General features: G+C 42.2%; 1 protein-coding gene across 3 annotated transcripts in view; it reads right to left on the bottom strand.

The window, feature by feature from the left end:
• Positions 1–19,116, bottom strand: part of BASP1 (brain abundant membrane attached signal protein 1) — a 57,466-nt gene that overhangs the window by 11,375 nt on the left and 26,975 nt on the right. Inside the window, exon 1 of one of the 3 annotated variants that reach the window (XM_075417124.1) lies at positions 2,025–2,175. The exons of the other annotated variants lie outside the window; for them this stretch is intronic. The gene's annotated coding sequence lies outside the window, so the exon portion shown is untranslated. Of the gene's footprint in view, positions 1–2,024; positions 2,176–19,116 lie in introns of those variants that run through there. 3 annotated transcript variants of the gene reach the window in all.

Here is a 19,116-nt window from a genome sequence, read left to right as displayed (position 1 = left end):
GAGATTCCACACATATTATTCCAATTATGGCCAGCAACATTTTGCCTCCTTCAAATACTTGAGACATCACCACCATGTCTAATTACAAAAACATGCAAGATGATAAAAGCCTAGATAATGGGACAATTTCCTTCTAACTCACATTTCGCTCAAATTTGGTCCCTCCAGTGCTATCTCTACCATGGATCTCAATATCACAAACACGCTTGGCTGGCAGACCCCTGAACTATTTTGGGTGCTCCAAAAAGAGTGATTCTAAAAACGTAACAGTCTGATGTTGATAAGTAACGAAAACATTAGCCTCCTCCACACTACAATCCTAGTGAAAAGCAGATGTGGGAAGACCTCATTCCCAGAGGGACTGCACACTGGGAAAGGGAATTTTTTTAAGCTTAACACCTATAGTTTGCATTTCTCTAGCCTCATCCTGAACAAAGAACTTGCAGCCTTATACTAAACACACAGTATGAGGCACAGAAAAAGATTTTCAATTCATGCATTCTAGACAAAACAAAAAAAAATTACTACACAATCGATATGATCCTCATTTACATGTTTTCATCAATAGTAAAGATTCTCGATTAATGTTTGCATAAATAGCAAACTCAACAAGGACATGGAGACCCACGGTCACTTTTTAAAAAAGGCTTTATGGCATTTAACTAGTGAACTGCCACTGGAGACAATTATTTATGGGGATCTACATTTATACTCTATTTGTTTAATATTCCACACTTCAAAAATCTGTATTACTTTAATGCCCATTTAACTGGTCAAATTGGTCTCAATCCAACTTGAGACAGTCCTTAGCCTATAAATTACAGTATGCTACAAGAAATGGATACATTAATTTTGAAATCTTAGAAGTTTTACTTTGAAAATGGATTCTCCAAAGTGATTGCTAAATTCTTTGGCATTTTTCTTTCCCATCTCCAGGCTGCTCACAGTGCGGCCCACTGGAAAAGCACTGAACGTACTCCCCGGCTGTAAGGAAACACCCTATAGCTAGGAACAGGACTCTTCACAGACATCTCAGACCTGTGATGGATCACGGCAACCCCAGAATCCTAGAATAGGATCGAAGACCTAGAATCCTTAGACTGTATTCTTCTGTTTGCGTGACACCCTCACTATGGGCAGTGAAGACACGTTTATAATTACGAACCAAATCTGAATCTCAGTTTTGTGTTGCTTTCTCAAATACAAGCTACGTGGACTGCAGCACACCATTTCTGTCTGCAGCACACGACTCCACAGTTGCACCACAGAAAGAAAGCAAACAGGAGGGAAGCAAGAACAGCTGCCGTCCACCCGAGGCAGCACGCTCCGCTGTGGTGCGTGCCGTGGTGTTCATGAGAACATTGCAAGTGCTTCCTTCCAAAATACGCAGAATCTCGTTTACTCAGCAAAACAAAAGATTACCAGTTCAAATGAAGGATTTATTGTTGACCCCTTTATTTCATTACCTAAATACTAAAGTATTTTCAGATTTAGGATCTAGTTAACACATTCTCTATCTGCTTTTATCTGTTCCAGCACTATATTAAGCTGCAGCAATAGCTTTTCTCTGTTTTTCTTCGAAAGGAAATCATTGTAGATCCACTTGATGAGCCAGGACGTACCACAGCTTCAGGTTTAGATATTGGAAGAGGTTAATTGATTTAAACAAAAATAAAACACCCACAGCTCTTTTCTCCCAAATCTCCATCACAGAACATGCAGCTGCTTCAGTTACTGGTGATGTGCCCACCTTCCCGATAACCTCAGCCCTGAAGACCTCAACAGCATTCCTCAGAAAATAAGGTATATGCAAGAATCATGGAATTAGGCCAATTTCATCCTCCAGTTAATACACAACTGCTAATCACAGTTAAATTAGTAATTCAAGCATTACTTTGAAAATACCTGTAAGTTTAACATTGCTTTAGAAAGATGAGTACACTTCTGTCTTTAGGTCAGTATTCCACCTTGTGCCTCTGGCGAAATTTAAGGTCCTTCAAGCAGTCAACAAAAAACCTACTTACCACCTCGGCAGCACTCACAGGGTACTTTACACCAACTTCCTGAGGAGCTCCTGCATTTCTCCTTGGAATAACATCTTTTGACTATTAGTCTTGTGTACAAAGTTTCATTTTAAACGAATAATTCTGTACTGAAGTCAATGCATACAAGTCAAGTCACGTTTTGCGTAACATCGAAACTATCTGTAATTAAACCCTGCAAGACTTTGGGCTGAATGACAAGTATTTCTCATGTTGCTAAGAAAAACCTTCTCCTCGTGACCACAGTATCAGTATCAGCACCTTATCAGCTCTCAGCTTCTCACAGCTCTGTTGTAATAATGTCACGTAGTAAAAAAATGCTCGAAATAAATGAGATAAAAGAAAGCCTAAATGCTCAACATCTTGGAAAACTTTTTACATTCATGCTCCTGGACACTCATTTGTGCCATTTACATCTTCTACCAGACTGCAGCTTGGTCTATTATATTAAGTTTGTCACTTGGGTCACTCTCACTTCCTGGTTCTCACACTAGCACAATCTGTGATTTTTTAAAACAGCATACATTTAACACAAAAGAAATTCTGATGTTCCAGAATTTCATTTTTGATCTTATTTAGAATGCATGTTTAAACTGGATTTTGACTTTTTTTATGTCCCCCTTTCCATTTTTTAAACAAAGGATTACATTGAAACTGCCAGGCTTACCGGTCTCACTTTAGTCACTGGGGGAGGATTATCAAAATAACATGGAACCAGTACACAGCAATCACTGTCAAGCAAAGAGAATTAAGCATCTGATTTCTGTTTGTGTCTTACAAGTATCACTCTCCACCTTCTTCACCACTGTTCACTCACACTCCTCTAATGGCTGTTCAAAATCATAGAATCATAGAATCATAGGTTGGAAAAGACCTCTAAGATCAAGTCCAACCATCCACCCAATTCCTAATAAACCATGTCCTGAAGTGCCACCTCTGCACATTTTTTGAACACCTCCACGGATGGTGACTCAACCACCTCCCTGTGCAGCCTGCTCCAATGCCTGACCACTCTTTCAGTAAAGAAATTTTTCCTAATATCCAATCTAAACCTCCCCCAACTCAACGTGAGGCCATTGCCTCTTGTCCTGTCACTAGTTACCTGCGAGAAAAGACCAACACCTGCCTCACTACAACCTCCTTTCAGGTAGCTGTAGAGAGCAATAAGGTCTCCTCTCAGCCTCCCCTGTTCCAGACTAACCAGCCCCAGTTCCTTCAGTCGCTCCTCCTAACACTTGTTCTCTAGACCCCTCACCAACCTTGTTGCCCTTCTCTGGACATGCTCCAGCACCTCAAGTCTTTCTTGTAGTGAGGGGCACAAAACTGAACACAGTACTCGAGGTCCAGCCTCACCAGTGCCAAGTGTAGGGGCATGATCACCTCCCTACTCCTGCTGGCCACACTATTCCTGATACAAGCCAGGATGCCCTTGGCCTTCTTGGCCACCTGGACACACTGCTGGCTCCTGTTCAGCCAGCTGCCGACCAGCACTCCAAGATCCTTTTCCTCCATGCAGCTTTCCAGCCACTCCTCCCCAAGCCTGTAGTGTTGCATGGGGTTGTTGTGACCCAAGTGCAGGACCCAGCATTTTGCCTTGAACCTCACACATTTGGCCTCAGCCCATCGATCCAGTCTGTCCGGATCCCTCTGCAGAGCCTTCCGACCCTCCAGCAGATCGACACTCCTGCCCAGCTTGGTGTCATCTGTGAACTTACTGAGGGAGCACTCAATCCGCTCATCCAGATCATTGATAAAGATGTTAAACAAGGCTGGACCCAAAACTGAGCCCTGGGGAACACCGCTTGTGACCGGCCGCCAGCTGGATTTAACTCCATTCACTACCACTCTCTGCACTCAGCTATTCAGCCAGTTCCTCATGCAGCAGAGAGTACACCCATCCAAACCATGGGCAGCTAGTTTCTCCAGGAGGATGCAGTGGGCAACAGTGTCAAAGGCCTTACTACAGGTAGATGACATCCACAGCCTTTCCTTCATCCACTACGCAGGTCACCTGGTCGTAGAAGGAGATCAGGCTGGTCAAGCAGGACCTGCCTTGCATGAACCCATGCTGGCTGGGCCTAATGCCCTGGTTGTTCTTCACATGCCCAGTGAGCGCACTCAGGATGAATTGCTTGATAATGTTCCCCAGCACCGAGGTCAGGCCTGCAGTTCCCAGGATCCTCCTTCTGGCCCTTCTTGTAGATGGGTGTTACACTGGCAACCCTCCAGTCATCTGGGACCTCCCCTGTTAGCCAGGACTGCTGATAGATGATGGAGAGTGGCTTGGCCAGCTCCTCCACCAGTGCCCTCAGCACTCTTGGGCGGATCCCATCTGGCCCCACAGACTTGTAAGTGTCCAGGTGGCATAGCAGGTCATTAACTGCTTCCTCCTGGATTATGGGAGGTTTGTTCCACACTCCTTCCCTATCTTCCAGCACTGGGTGCTGACTACCCTGAGAATAACCAGTCTGACTATTAAAGAGTGAGACAAAGCAGGCTTTAAGGACCTCAGCCTTTTCCTCATCCATGTTGGCATCATTCCCCCTCGCATCCAATAAGGGATGGAGATTCTCATTGGCCCTCTTTTTGTTGTTGATGTATTTGTAAAAACATTTTTTGTTGTCCCTTACAACAGTGGCCAGCCTGAGTTCTAGCTGGGCTTTTGCCTTTCTGATTTCCTCTCTGCATGACCTAACGAGATCCCTGTACTCCTCTTGAGTTGCCTGCCCTTTCTTCCATAGGTGGTCGACCCTCCTTTTTTTCCTTTAGTCCCAGCAAGAGCTCCCTGTTCAGCCAGGCCAGTCGCCTTCCCTGCCGGTTCGTCTTGCGGCACATGGGGACAGCCTGCTCCTGTGCCTTCAAGACTTCCTCCTTGAAGAATGTCCAGCCTGCCTGGACCCTTTTGCCCTTCAGCACTCTCTCCCAAGGGACCCTCTCAACCAGCGTCCTGAACCAGCCAAAGTCTGCCCTCCGAAAGTCCATGGTGGTGGTTTTGTTGACCCCTTTCTTTGTTTCACCAAAAATCGAGAACTCTATCATTTCATGGTCACTACACCCAAGACAGCCTCCAACCACCACATCTCCCACCAGTACTTCTCTGAAGAGTTTATAGGCATCCATCTCAGCACTCCAGTCATGAAGGTCCTCCCACCATGTTTCTGTGATGGCGACCAAGTCATAGCTGTCCTGCTGTACAATGGCTTCCAGCTTCTCCTGTTTATTGCCCATGCTACGTGCATTGGTGCAGATGCACTTGAGCTGGGCTGTCAATCTCGCCCCCAACCCCAGCATGCCACACCTGGGCCCATCTCTAGTGAGCTGGGTTATGTCCCCTTCCCCCTTTGAACCCAGTTTAAAGCCCTCTTGATGAGCCCCACCAGCTCATGGGCAAGAATACTTTCTCCCCTTTGAGACAGCTGGAATCCATCTGTTGCCAGCAGGCCCGGTGCCGTGTAAACCTCCCCGTGATCAAAGAAGCCAAAATTCAACCGATGGCACCAGTCTCTGAGCCACCTGTTCATCAGGTGAGTTTTCCTGTCCCTTTCAGTGTTCTTCCCTGCCACTGATGGGATTGAAGTAAACACCACCTGTGCCCCTCATCCTTCAACCAGTCGCCCCAGTGCCCTGAAGTCTCTTTTGATGGCCTTGGGACTTCTCTCCATGATCTCATCACTGCCAACCTGCATTACCAACAGCGGGTAATAATCAGAGGGCTGCACCAGACCCGGGAGCTTCCCAGCAACTTCCCCAACCCAGGCCCCAGGGAGGCTGCAGACTTCCCTGTGGGATGGGTCTGGTCAGCATATCAGGCCCTCTATTCCCTTCAGAAGGGAATCGCCTATGACAATTACCCTCCTTTTTGTCTTCACAGGGGCAGTCATAATACATGGGGCTGACCAACTCGTCCTAGGCAACCCCCTGGATGGACCTTCACCCACCTCTTCATTTGCCTGGCCCTCACATTCCAGAGCCCTGTATCTGTTGCTTGAGGGCAACTGGGGAGGTGAGGGAGGCCAGGAGGGGATTCGCCTGCTGCCTCAAACAGGGACCCGTTTCCATTCCCCTCTGTCTCCTAGGTCCCCTCTTTCTGCTTGGTGGCAAGAGGGTAGGGGGTCCTCTGCTTCTCGTGGAGCCGCCTCCTGCTGCCTCGGCCTCAGGGAGGGCAGGGTGCGGCTCCACCAGTCGATCTCTCTCTCACACTCCTGGATGCTCCTCAACCTCTCTACTTCCTTCTTCAGCTCTGCCACCAGGCTGAGCAGATCATTCACCTGGTCACATCGAACAGCTGTCTTAGGCAATGTTTTATGAAGACTGGTAATATCCTCCAAAACTTGAGAAATTAGAGGTGTATTTCGTGACCCAGACGACGGAGCGTAGGTATGCATCAACAAATGTCATGTGGAGTCTGTTATACTCCTTCATACCATACGTTTTGGTAATCAGTATACAAATTCAGAGAGTGCCCCAGATGGTGGAGAGGAAAGAGGCAGAGTTTGCTTTTTGGTTTCAGTGGTGCAAGCTAGCAGATGCAGAATAAAAAAAAATCTCTATTAGAGAGTTTTGTGTTGTGTCTCAGCATGATAATGGTTTGCTCTGAGAAATCCACTTTGAAAACGTAAAGTATTTCTAATAAATCCAAAGTAGGATCTTCACCAGGCCATAAGCTGTACCATGTCGTGTGGTAAACTGGTAGATACGTCACCCTGGCTTCAAGATTCCCAGATCTAGATTGATTGCCCAAGTTTCTTTTTGACATCTTCTTCGCTGATTGTACTTTCTCTTTTCTTCTCCTTGGTTTTGGTGCGGGCTGTATTGGGCTGGCTGATCAGCTCTGCTAGAGGGAAAGTTACGTAAGACTGGAGGCTAACAAGTGCATTTGGCAAGATTTAAAGACAGCAGCTAGTGCAAACCATGAATTGCACTAAGAGATTTATGTTCAAACCAAGCAAAGCAGAAATATAATTTAATTATCACTCAGACAGAACCATTCCAAGCTAGAAGCTATCCAAAAATGAAAAGAGCAAACAACGCAGAATGAATGAAATGAAAACTAGAAGTCAGGAAAGGTGATCAAATAGCTCGTTTTTCTTTTCCATTTAAGTATCAGTAGGAAATCTGTCCGTTGTAGAACTATTAAATTTAAACTCACCAGATGAAAGCCAAAGAAAAATAACTTTGCAGCGATAGCTGTGGAGTTGGATGCAGTCCCTTTCCCTCCCCCTCACCTAAACACTGACTTGCACTTTGTGTCAACGAATGTAATTAATACCTAATATGGCCAAAATTCAATTTCTGCAGTTCAGAATGCGTATCAATTGCCTTAGATTATATTACTCTTGATGTAGCCCTCCATCAAGGCTGAATGTATGCCAATTTGCAACTTTGGTCAACTCGGACCATATAACCGAAGAGAGCTTAATTTCCAAGGCCCACATGCTGTACAGAAAGCTATTTATAGAGACCTCTTAGCGTTAATCCTTCAGTTTAAAGAGCTTTTGGTCTATGGCTATTTGAAAAATTATTTATTCTGACCAAAGAAAGCAGGCAGACATCAATATAAAGTATAACTAAGCTATTTCAGCATTAAAATGAGAGAAGTCTGTCAAAGTAATGGAGACTTGAGAAGTATGGAAAATCGGGTTTCATTTTTCAAGACAGAGCCATAAATAAAAAGAAAAATACCACTAGAAAATTTCTGTTAGCTCTTTCATCACTAATATATTTCAACAGCAGCCCATGTTTCAAACCGGCACTGGGGTCCCATTTTGCCATCCCCGATATTAGCACACACGTGGACTCCATCCATGCCCCACAACATCCACGTTTTAAAAGGAGACAGAGGCTATCAATTCATTTTAATGTCATTAACAGAATACAGCTGCCAAGACTCCTGACAATAACTGGCTTTTCCAGACATTTCTTCATAATCAGTTTTCCTGGCTGGTGAGGTAGCAACGGTCAGAGTGAGCAGCACTTCAGTTTGATTTTTTTTTTCCTTCCTGGACTAGCAGGTTAGCTGGTGGGACGGACCCTCTGCGTTCCCATTCCCCTACGAGATCTTGTTGAGGAATGGGAACTGAGTGAGTGCCTCAGCCCTGCTGCCTCAGCGCTGGCTCCCAGAGTTTGGCAATTCATTTCCTTGGAGGGGGGGGAGAGGGAGCTGCGCTTCATAAACGTTAAGATGTCGGCTGTCACAAGCCAAGAGGCATTCAGCTCTGCTGAAATCATATACACGGTTCTGCTCACTGCAGTTTTGTGGGTAATCCCTCCACATGCACAAGTTGAGCACTAAATTGACACATCCCAAACAAGGGGGCTAGGTCTAAATATGATTCAAGTCCACAAAACTCTCATATCCATATTTGGAAATATTACTTTCAAAGGCCTCATGCTATTTCAGAAAATGCTAAGTGAGCCAGTATCAAGAAATATGTCTCAAGAAGTATGTAACTATTTTAAGGGTATTTGCAACCCCAAATCTTCATTTAAGTCTCTTACCTACCATAATCTCTTAGTCTCTTGTATTTCTTCTATTTTTAATCACAGGTAACTGGTAAGCAATACCACAGTTAAGCTTATTCTATGATTTATACATAAAACAGAACAAATTGTTCCATAAATGGCCAATTTCACTGTCTACTTTCAGCTCAGCAATTCTTCGCTATAACAGGGCAAGTCTCCTATTTAAGTATTAGCTTTTAGGATCATAGAATCATAGAATCATAGAATCATAGGTTGGGAAAGACCTCTAAGATCATCGAGTCCAACCATCCGCCCAACACCACCGTGCCTAATAAACCATATCCTGAAGTGCCACATCTACACGTTTTTTAAACACCTCCAGGGATGGGGACTCCAGCACCTCCTTGGGCAGCCTGTTCCAATGTCTGACCAACGGAATGATTTAAAACAGGTTTCTTTTTGAAGTTTATTCTATGTGAATATCTGGCTAAAAAGAGGGGTCCTTTTATGCTAGTTGCCACTGACCATAAACTTCTCTCATGTCACGCACTTCTGACAAAATCTGACATGAGCCACTTCATTGAAACACAGACATCAAATACTGAAAGAAATTATTCTCTTTATTCAGGACAACTTAGATAAATAATGCAAAGCTACCATCACACCATTACATTTTGTCATACCCTGCCATTCACACTTAGCTTCATGTGTGAAGCCTGTCCCAGCTCTACATCTTTCCGCAAGTCTAAAGAACCAGCTTCATATCCTTAAAATCATCACACGCTCATGTGGAGCAGGAGTCATCTTCTCAAGGTGAAATGTGCCATCCTAGAGCAGCGAGACAACGTCCCTTGGTTTAAGCTTCTGGTAGCTGTCCTACACAGTACAAAGGGTACCATGGTAAAAATGACAGACGAGATCGATTCTGAAGCCCAAATTCAGACACGTATTACTGCAATAAAACTGTAATGTAGTATAAAATCATGACTAGATCTCTCTCCGCCTGTTTTCAGGGACCCACAGCAGCCTGGGGTCAGAGGAGGTACGAGCCCAAAACCTACTCAGTCTCTTCCAGTTGCTGTTGCGTGGAAGGCCCCCTCTTTTGCAGGCCAACTTCTCCATTTGCAAAATGGCGTAATCTCACTTTTCATTCTCAGAAAAGCTCTGCCTGATGCCAACAGGTGCTATAAATGGTTGGAAATATTTTCACTTGTTTTAAAAAGCAAGCTTGTTCTGTATCACTTCTTCACCCCAAATCTCTGTTAGAGAAGGCTGTTTTTCTGCACATTGGCACTATACTGAATTACTGTCCCTGAAGCTTGCCATTGTATCACACGTGCTAGAATAGCATCATGAGCAAGTCACTCATCTAGATTTTGCAGTACTGTGCTAATATTGTAATATGGAGCTGCAAAGCTCCTCTGAAAATTTTCAGGTATTGCTGAAAGCTCCTTCTGTAACCAAGCTCCTTTGCATTTCTGCCTCTGGGCTGAGAACATCTGTACATTGACATTTTGACTTATGGTTCCAAATACGCACATTCCACTCAGTTTCGGTTCACTTGATGAGGAGGATTTTTTTCTCAAGCTAAGAAAGCTCAGGTGTATCCAGCCGGGTGAAGATGAAGCTGCTGCTTGGCAGCCATCTTAGTGCTTTATTAAAGACAGATGTAAGAAAACAAAGTAATTTGCTTAAACAGAACATTGTGAATGCTCAAAAACTCTAGTAAACCCCTTTTAACCTGCTTTCATTAGGTTTTCAGGTGTTGGACTGATGCAGCATGGTCAATGCTGTTTATTCTATGTTTAATAATTAGACGTATGTCTGTCTTTGTTAAAAGAGCAGCCCTTTTAGGAGTAATTATTCAAATTTGAACAGATGCAAGAGGAAGCTCTAAACTGGTTCACTAACTTTCCAAGACCTTTTTAAAGATTATGCAAGTTTGAAAATTCTGAGTTATATTTGTCACATCCTGCAGAAGCTGCCTTTCTGACCTACAGATCTGAGCTATAGCGACTACATTGTTACAGTCATAGAAAGTCATGAAAATTATAAGTATCTTCCTTTAATGTGTGATTGACTATCATCCAGATGTAGCAACACTGCACTGCTGGACATGATGCTCAATAGAGCAGGATGTGAAAGGATCATCTGCAAGGAATGGCAGGAATTAGGATTTGAAGGGTGACAAGTTTAGTCGAATTCCCCTCAGTAGCAGCATTTTTACACTGTCTGTTCAAACCAGTCCATATTCTGGAGTTTCAAAAACCTTGGTAAGTAAAAGAAGATCAGCAGCACAAATTTGGCCACATAAATAATATCAGGGGAATGAAGAATAGCCGCGTAGGTCTCAGTTCTTAGTACCCACACCGACGGGCAAGTAGCTACAAAGGACTGCGCTACGAGCTTGAAGTCACAGACTGAATTTGTGAACCTCTAACTTTGTATCCATTGGCTTTGATGTAATTTATTTTATACACATTTTGATGTAATTTTTTTTTTTACTATGAGTAGATGAAGGGCATCCACATGTTGTTGCAGAGACTTCTGCTTCCATGCAGGTTACATCGTGACAATTATACAGACACGAGACTTTTGAAAAAAATCTCATATCAGTGTCTGTTGAGTAGATTCACAACCTATTTTGTAGTTACTGGCTGGAAACTAAATTTATCTTAAAAGCAAAAAAAGTTTTGGAATTAATATAAAAAATAAGCATAATTTCCATGTAAAAAGTTCAAATAACTTATAAAGGAAGAAAAAAAAAGATTGAGAGGCTTTTTTTTCTTTTGAACTAAAAGAAAACTATTTTCATTACCATATTAATCAGAGGCCAGCCAAGAAAAATATTATGTGTGCCAAAAAATCTTAAAAGATCCTAGCCTGAGAAAGAAGTGAGGTTAAAGTGGCTAAATGATACAGGATCATAACCATACAATACTCAGTTTCAAATGAACTCAGTTTCTATGAACTCTAATATTTGTAAGTTGTCAGCTCACAATTTTATCACAACTGCAGTGTATTTGGAATTTTTTTGAACTATCAGCTCTAGTATTTATTACAAAAATAATCTAAGCTTTCATTTCTAATCCTCATTCTATCAAGAAAAGTCCTGAGAGACTTCTAAACCCAGAAGGCATTTTTTTGTCTCGTGGTTTCTTACAACATCATTCATTTTAAATGCTTAAGGCTGGGAACACTGCATGCTTGCAAGGACAGAAAGGTATCTGAAACCTTCATTTAAAAAAATGAATGTCAATTTATTTCAGTCAGTCATACCTGTTAGCCAGGTATTCAGATAAGTTCAAGAAACACAAGAGTTCTTTCAATTTTTCTTAAAATTTCTGTTTCTCCTTAGCATGCTTTGTTCTGATGAGTTAACCTTACATGTTCAGGAGTCTAGCACTATTTGACATAAACCCGATAAAGGACTGTACAACAAGGCTGCAGGGAAGACAGAGGGATTGTGGACGGGAAAGAAGAGAACTGAGTCTCTGGTAACTGCTATGTCAGGAGGGCAGATGGGAGTCTGTCAAAATCAGTAAAGGCAGAGAACGAAGGCACCCCCAACAGTTTTTCCATTTCAAACCTACATGGAGAATCCAAAATTGTCCTCAAAAATTAAAATAATTTTAAAATTAAAAAGTCAAGAACATTTTTGTTGCCTACAAAATAGCTACAGTGCATCACTGCAAGATGATCAATGCTATTAGCTCTCCATCTACTGAGCTTCCAGCATGTTTTGACATAAATTCCTTTGCTTATTTGTACTTAACTGATTTTTTTGATGCTCTAAGTGGTTTTCCAGCCAGAGCACTATAACAATCATTTGATTTTATTTATGTTATTTATAGCATAGAATTAATTCATAAGTGAAAACATGGGAATTTGAAATTGGCTGCCTGATAGGCCATTTCGACTGTTTTGCCTGGACATTTTTGTCCACCTTTCTCCCTGTCTCATTCCTGTTTTTAACAGCTGGCACAGAACTATTTGTTATCAGGCTAGATTGAAACAAAAGCAGTTCTAAAACCTGTTCGGAGTAATGAGGTGATGCTATCTGCTACACCACGTAATTCAGATACAAATCAATGGGTAATTTCAGTATTGCTGAAGAGATGAGAGTTTCCTCACTTTTTATTAAGTTCCAAATTCTATTTCCATGAGTTATCTTTTCAAAATTCACTTAGGTGCTCTTGAGAGTTTTTCTTTATGATCTTTCCCTCAAAGGTAACTATAGATAACAGAGCAAAGCAAGAACTCACTCTTTATAAAATGCTACCATCATTAAGAATAATTTTGCAGTTTCTCTTAAGAACTACAAAGTAATGCTTAGAGGTGCTAAACAAAAGTTAACCTGCAACGACATTCTATAATTCAGTACTTTCAAATTAGTATTAAAATACTACTTTTTCTATTTAGGAGATTGAAATTTAGCTGGGATCTTTGATCACATCTCTAGCATTTGCCAGCACAATTCTCTTTCAACAAAAAAGAGAAAGGGAGACAGAAAGACTCCAGCACTGTTTGCTAGCCCTACAAATGAAGTTAGAAACTGGATCAAAGAATACTAAACCAGAGGCCCTGAAGACAGTTGCTTTGCTGAAACCCACATTCAACAATTTTTTTTGAAAATCATGTGTTTCATATGCAGCCCAACCATATGACATCTAAAGTTACTCACATACAATCTCCAGTTACAGAAATATGCTCGTACCGGCAAGCAGCAGCTGGAAAACATTAGTACCAATGGTAAACCTGGATGAATATCAATATCTGCACACTAATAGCCAGAGAAAAGAAGTATTACCATTGTACACAGCCACCTGCCTATACTGATTGAGAACGATTAACTCTCTTCTCAACTGAGCTCACGTCACCCTCTTCAGAGCGCTTTAATGACTTTAAAACACTGTTTAGAAGGTTATTGAAAGCATATTCTTTACATTTGCAAGGTACAATGCCATTTCCCCACTGTAAATTGCTGAGATTTACAGCCTCCCCTTGACTAGCACCTCAGCACGATGCTGCGGAGCAGAGTGCACCACTGGGCTTGTGAAGATTCAGCACGTGTGATTAAGCATGTGGAACAAAACACTTAGTACTCAGCTGCAAAGAAATGCAACAATTAATTAAATATTTGACTACAGCAGGATGACATTAAAAGCCTGACTTTCCGTTAGCACTCTGTAATTCTACCTCGGACTAACATCTAAGAAAATATAAAGCCCCATCTTTCCTCATGTGACATTATCAAGTAGTTGATTGTTCTGTTAATAAACAGACAGGAGAAGGGAGCAACAGGAGAGCAACTTTGTGCACGTACACATTCTTCTGTTAAAAAGAGAGACATTAGACCATGACTGCAACTAAATTTAACAGGAAACAAAGTCTGGGGACTGTAAAGAGGTAAAGAGATCTGAGAAAAGAATGTTCTTTTCCCTTCTTATTTGGTACTGGAAAGGCACAGAGGAAAAAAAAATAAAATAAAAAAAAGAAAAAAGAGTAAATGTCACTCTATGTTCCCATTCAGATGTGGGGACTTCATCGAGCTCATCCATCTGTGCCCATTTTCAATCGATGGCTATCCACAGACAACGGAAATGCTTCACAGAGCTATTTATTTTCCATTTAACACCCCACCTGGAAAGATCAGCAATCCTGTAGCTCAGGAAGTCTCCATGCTCCACTGCTGATGTTGCTAAGATTTGAGAGACCATCAATACTCCAGGGTGCTTTGCGGATTTATAGGTGCAGATTTACAGGGCTGAACAACAAGTCACAGCCTGAAACATCGCTATCTAGGTGAAGACACTTCCATACAATTATTGTATGGATGCTTGCAAGCTGTACTTTTGTTCTGAGAGTGTGACATTGCTGGGGGGCTTCTATAGCACTAAGAAGACTCACTCTCTGATCAGATACTAGCATAAACTTGGTACAGCAGGTTCATGGGGATTACTATTCCTGTCTACCCAAATCCTTCCAAGATGTAAAGTTCTCTACTTTCAATGCAAAAAGAAAAAAATTGCAAGCAATCCCACCATTTTTGTTCCCAAGAAGCTACAGGATTTTGCATCTCAGCTGTAAATAACTATTTGGTATCATTGGGTAATGGCGTCTAGCTGACCTAGGAACCTGAACAATCTACATCTGCCACTAAATTCAGTGGAAAAGAGACATAAAAAGTGTTAAATGGTTCTTTCATTCTAGGCTATGCTTTAACTCTTTTCTACAGCAGTGTTTAAGATCTTGAAAATATTAAGGAATTAGGGAACCAATTTGGACATTACAAGCACAGTTGCCAAGAAAAGCTCATGTGTAGAATCTGAGAGTTGAAGGTACTGGGGAAAGCTAAACACAGATTTAAACTTAGACCAGTAGCCAGAACACGAGCTACTGAAGTGCAAGGAATTCAGTAATTCAGAAAATGAAGTTACCTGCTACCATTGTCTATACTGAGAATGGTCTAACAGCAAATGTGTAACAAGCAATGCCACGAAAAGGTTACTAAATTGGTCCTTACGCTTTTCTGATTATTCAAATGTTGTGTAAGTATCTGACAAATAGACGTCCTTGCAGCCTCCAGGAACAGCAGTCATTTTAGGATGCCGCTGATTATTTCTGGGGTCATTCTATGTAAAAGTTAAAGACTGAAACTGCTTTTATGTCCAACATAGTTTGCAAGAGAAGGGAAAAGGACGAAAGGGCGACCTTTTCCCTTTAGGACATTTCTGAAGAAAGGATGTCTCTTATCTGCTTCTACAGCGGATACTGTAACATGGCAGGTCACGTCCCTCCCACTGTCTTTCCTCCATGTTTTTACTGTGTTGCTCACTGAAGGAATATCCAGTACATTATTCTAGCACGGAGGGCAGTGTGGCCATCATACTCAGAAGGCAAGATGCCCTGTGTTCTAAGCAAGAAACCAAAGCAACTTATGTACAGCATCAGTATGGTCCGTGTTGCTGGTTAGCTCTCTGTTACCGTGACACATCACCTCAGCTCCAATCTGTCCTGTGCACATTTAGCATGGGAATTGTCCCCTTCTCCTTTTGCTGGCAGCAATTAGCATCACCTTCCTGCTTCCTCTGCACCGACATGAAACAAAAGACCCCACGAAAGAAGCTGCACTTTCTAGATGAAAACACACAGAGGAGATTTACACTTTGAGGGAGGGGAGGAGAGGGAAAGAAGAGACGACAGAAAACCAGATAAAAGGAGATATAGGAAATCTGTCCTTCTCTGGTTCGAAAGGAGTAAGAATATGTCACCCCAGACCAGCTTTCACCTCCTTTTCCATGGGACCCTTGAAAATAAAAAGTCCTTCCCATCCACAGCTGTAAGTCAGATAATGTCCCATTATACCACGTGTTGTACACAGGTGTAAGATGTTCTCCTGGCCTAGATAAGAAAGGTGCAGCGCTAGCAACAAAACAGCAAAATACCAAACAACAAAAGATCTCTCAGACCAGTAGCAGCAACTCCAGCACTGGAGCTCGGCGTCTGTTTGGACACAAGCCTGGCTTGCCCAAAGTGCCCGGTGTCACTGCGGCAGTGGCACAGTCTGAATGCACAAGACTGGGCACAGAGAGACATCGAATGAAATTTAACATCAAAGTGTACAGAAGAAACCAATATGCTTAACTCATTCTTGGAAAACTGCTATCCGGTGTAGTTGGGTTGAGATGCATAGCTGACCTAGGAATCTGAGCAATCTACATTTGCCACAACATTCAGAAGAGCAGGGGCACAAAAATTGTTAAACGGCTTGAAAAAATTCTCACCTTGAGTTTAATCTAGAGCAGACAGAAAATAGTTTGGTTACTCAGCAACATATTTTTTTTTTCAATTTTTATTTTAACAGCTATCTGAAATTAGAGGCATTAATCTACACTTCTATAACTACTTATATAACTATTTGTATTGCTACAGCTACATAACCTGCATAAATGCTGGAACTGAATTCTGGGCATGTTTTCTGTGACAAAGAGGGATAATAAATCATAGTCTTCCGCTCTTCACCACCACCTTCTGCTGTATGTTACATTTTGGTTCATAAACTACCTTTCAAAACTAGCCTCCCCCTTCAGTTACAGTGCCCCTTCACTTTTATGAAACACAGATGTCGGTGACTTCACTAACAAAGAAGTTCCCAAATTCTCCCAGTCGTAGGCATTTTCTTGTCTATTACACTGCTTACAACATTAGAGCAGTATTATGTGAAAAAAGGCTGCCTTAAGAGTATAGCTGCCACTGTCTATTGACACAGGACACTTTAAAATGAGAACATAGTAAGAGTCAGAGTTCAAGGATTGCGTACCCAGTCCAGCTGGATAACATACAAACATCTTACAACCCAGTCTCATTAAATGAGTTCAGGGAAAGGCCATTGCTAAAAATGAAGAACAAATGTCTTGATTTACAGATGTACGCAGCATTTGCTGCAGTACATTAAACAGTAACAGAAGTCATTTTTAATGCAGCCTCTTCCACTGAGCAGCACATAATGGCACCACATCTGGGCTGCTAAGGAGGAACCCAGAAAGGACACACACAGCGTAAGTCCCTTGTGCTACCTTTTACTGACAGCCCATACCAGTAGAAGGTCATGACAGCAGTATGTTGATGTACAAAATACAGCTCCGGTTACTTACACCAGGATCCTCAATTCTTGCCCTTCCTTTCTGATCACTGCCTGCCCAGCAGCCTGGCTGTGGACAGCCCAGGAGATGCTCTCAACGACGACTGAGTTGCCCAGCGTACTGTGCATCACCTAGTTTAAGAGACGTGCATTCATGTCTATAAGCAACAGGGCAGCAGAGCAGAGACTACACATTCGTATTTTCACGGCAGGGACATGCTGATACAAACCAGAGCATTGATTTTACCAATTTACCAGTAATAACCAACTGGTCCATAACAATCATACTGGATGTTGAATAAAGGTGCTTTTTTTTGTTGTTGCTGAAGTATGCACAGGCCTCTCCTCTGCAAAATAGCTCTTTGTCAGGGCAACTGCTTCTGAACTGCTGCTCCAATCTTTCCAAAGATGCCTGAGCAACTTCCCACACCGTATTTTATTTCTCTGCTACTGCAAAACACCATGCAGCACAGAGCACACACCCCAGCTCCCACTGGAATAGATGGGAAGCACTGTCACATGCATCTGCCATGGTGGAATTGGGTCAAAATGCCCACGGCTGATTCAAAAGTGAGCTGCTTTGATTTGGGAGCTTGGGAGAGGGGCAGCAGCTCATTTCTCCAGTCACCGCTAAGGGGTCTGAGAAGGCAGCATGTTGTGACACACGAGATTCAGTTTCAAGTTCCCGCTCCGCTTAATTCAGGGTGACCAGGAATAAAAGAGCTCTATTTTGACAAACACTTTGAACTTTGGTTCTCCCACAGCCTAATCTGTCCTTTAGCACATGTGTACAACATGTGCAAGACAGCCTTCCCTCTTCCCACAACAGGAGAGGACCTGGGACACTGCCTGGGTATAAAAACAGACGTGTTTCCACAAATGAACTGTGCAATTAAATTCAATTTGAAGCAGTACAGCTATTGCTCTTCCACACACTGCTCTGAGGGGCAGAGGAATAGGTGGAAAAGGGCAAAACCGTGCAGCAATTTTGTAGCTCACAGGTAAGACCCCCCCCACCCAACCCTGTAAGCATAAGAAACAATGGCACCAATCCAAATATCTTCTTCCACCTTCGTGCCAGCTTGTTATTCAGTCTCTGGCAGAGAAACAGATCTCATAAGCAAGCACAAAGAAATTGCTTTTTCCTTTCCTCACCTGAAGATTTGAAGATATTCATCTTGTTTTTACCCACAAAACAATTTTTCCAAGTTTAGGCACAGCACTAGTTAACTTTCTGTAGCTGAGCAGACAATCAGGAAAAGACTCACAGGATTATAAGGATCATGTATCCATGGTGATTTTAATAAGAAATCTTACTTGCAGTAGAATAGATAGAAGCAAGAAACAGAATCTGGCTTCATGGATGATTTATTTTAGTTCATCTCCTAGGAAGTAGGATGTTACCGGTTTCATTTGAAGCCAAAAATTATAAGCCTGGATCAAGTTCTTAAGATTCAAACTCAACTCAACTTCTGCTCTCAGAAACCAGGACACTGTGGCTGTCTTTATCTTGAATACACCATTTCTCTGTGGTAAATTGCTTGTAATGTATTAAGCCAAGTTTTGACAGAGTCATGATGTGAACATTAATTTCATCAACATAAGTATCTTATTTCAACTGCCCTGTTTCTTTTCCTGTAGTTTTCTGAACGAGCAATATTTATGGCACTTCTGTTCCTCCCTAAAGGCCACCAACGTTTAATAGAGCTCAGGTAAAGCAGCCTAATATATACACACCTACTTCTCCAGCCAGGAAAGAACAGGAATTTTGCAGCATATGCCAGGATGCTGTACAGAAAGAAGCACTAAACAGTTACAACTTTTATTTGTATCGATATTTAAATTACATTATTTTAAAAAATTTGTATACATATAAATATATATGTGTAAATACACATATATAGGTTCTACTGAGTATGAGCACCCCTTGTTTACAAAGCTTCTCCTTGGATCAGCTGCTTAATGCCC

Source organism: Opisthocomus hoazin, chromosome 3 (genome assembly GCF_030867145.1).
Source record: "Opisthocomus hoazin isolate bOpiHoa1 chromosome 3, bOpiHoa1.hap1, whole genome shotgun sequence".
Taxonomy (NCBI): Eukaryota; Metazoa; Chordata; class Aves; order Opisthocomiformes; family Opisthocomidae; genus Opisthocomus; species Opisthocomus hoazin.
Note: the sequence above shows the minus strand (reverse complement) of the source record. Positions and strands in the feature narration are given on the sequence as shown.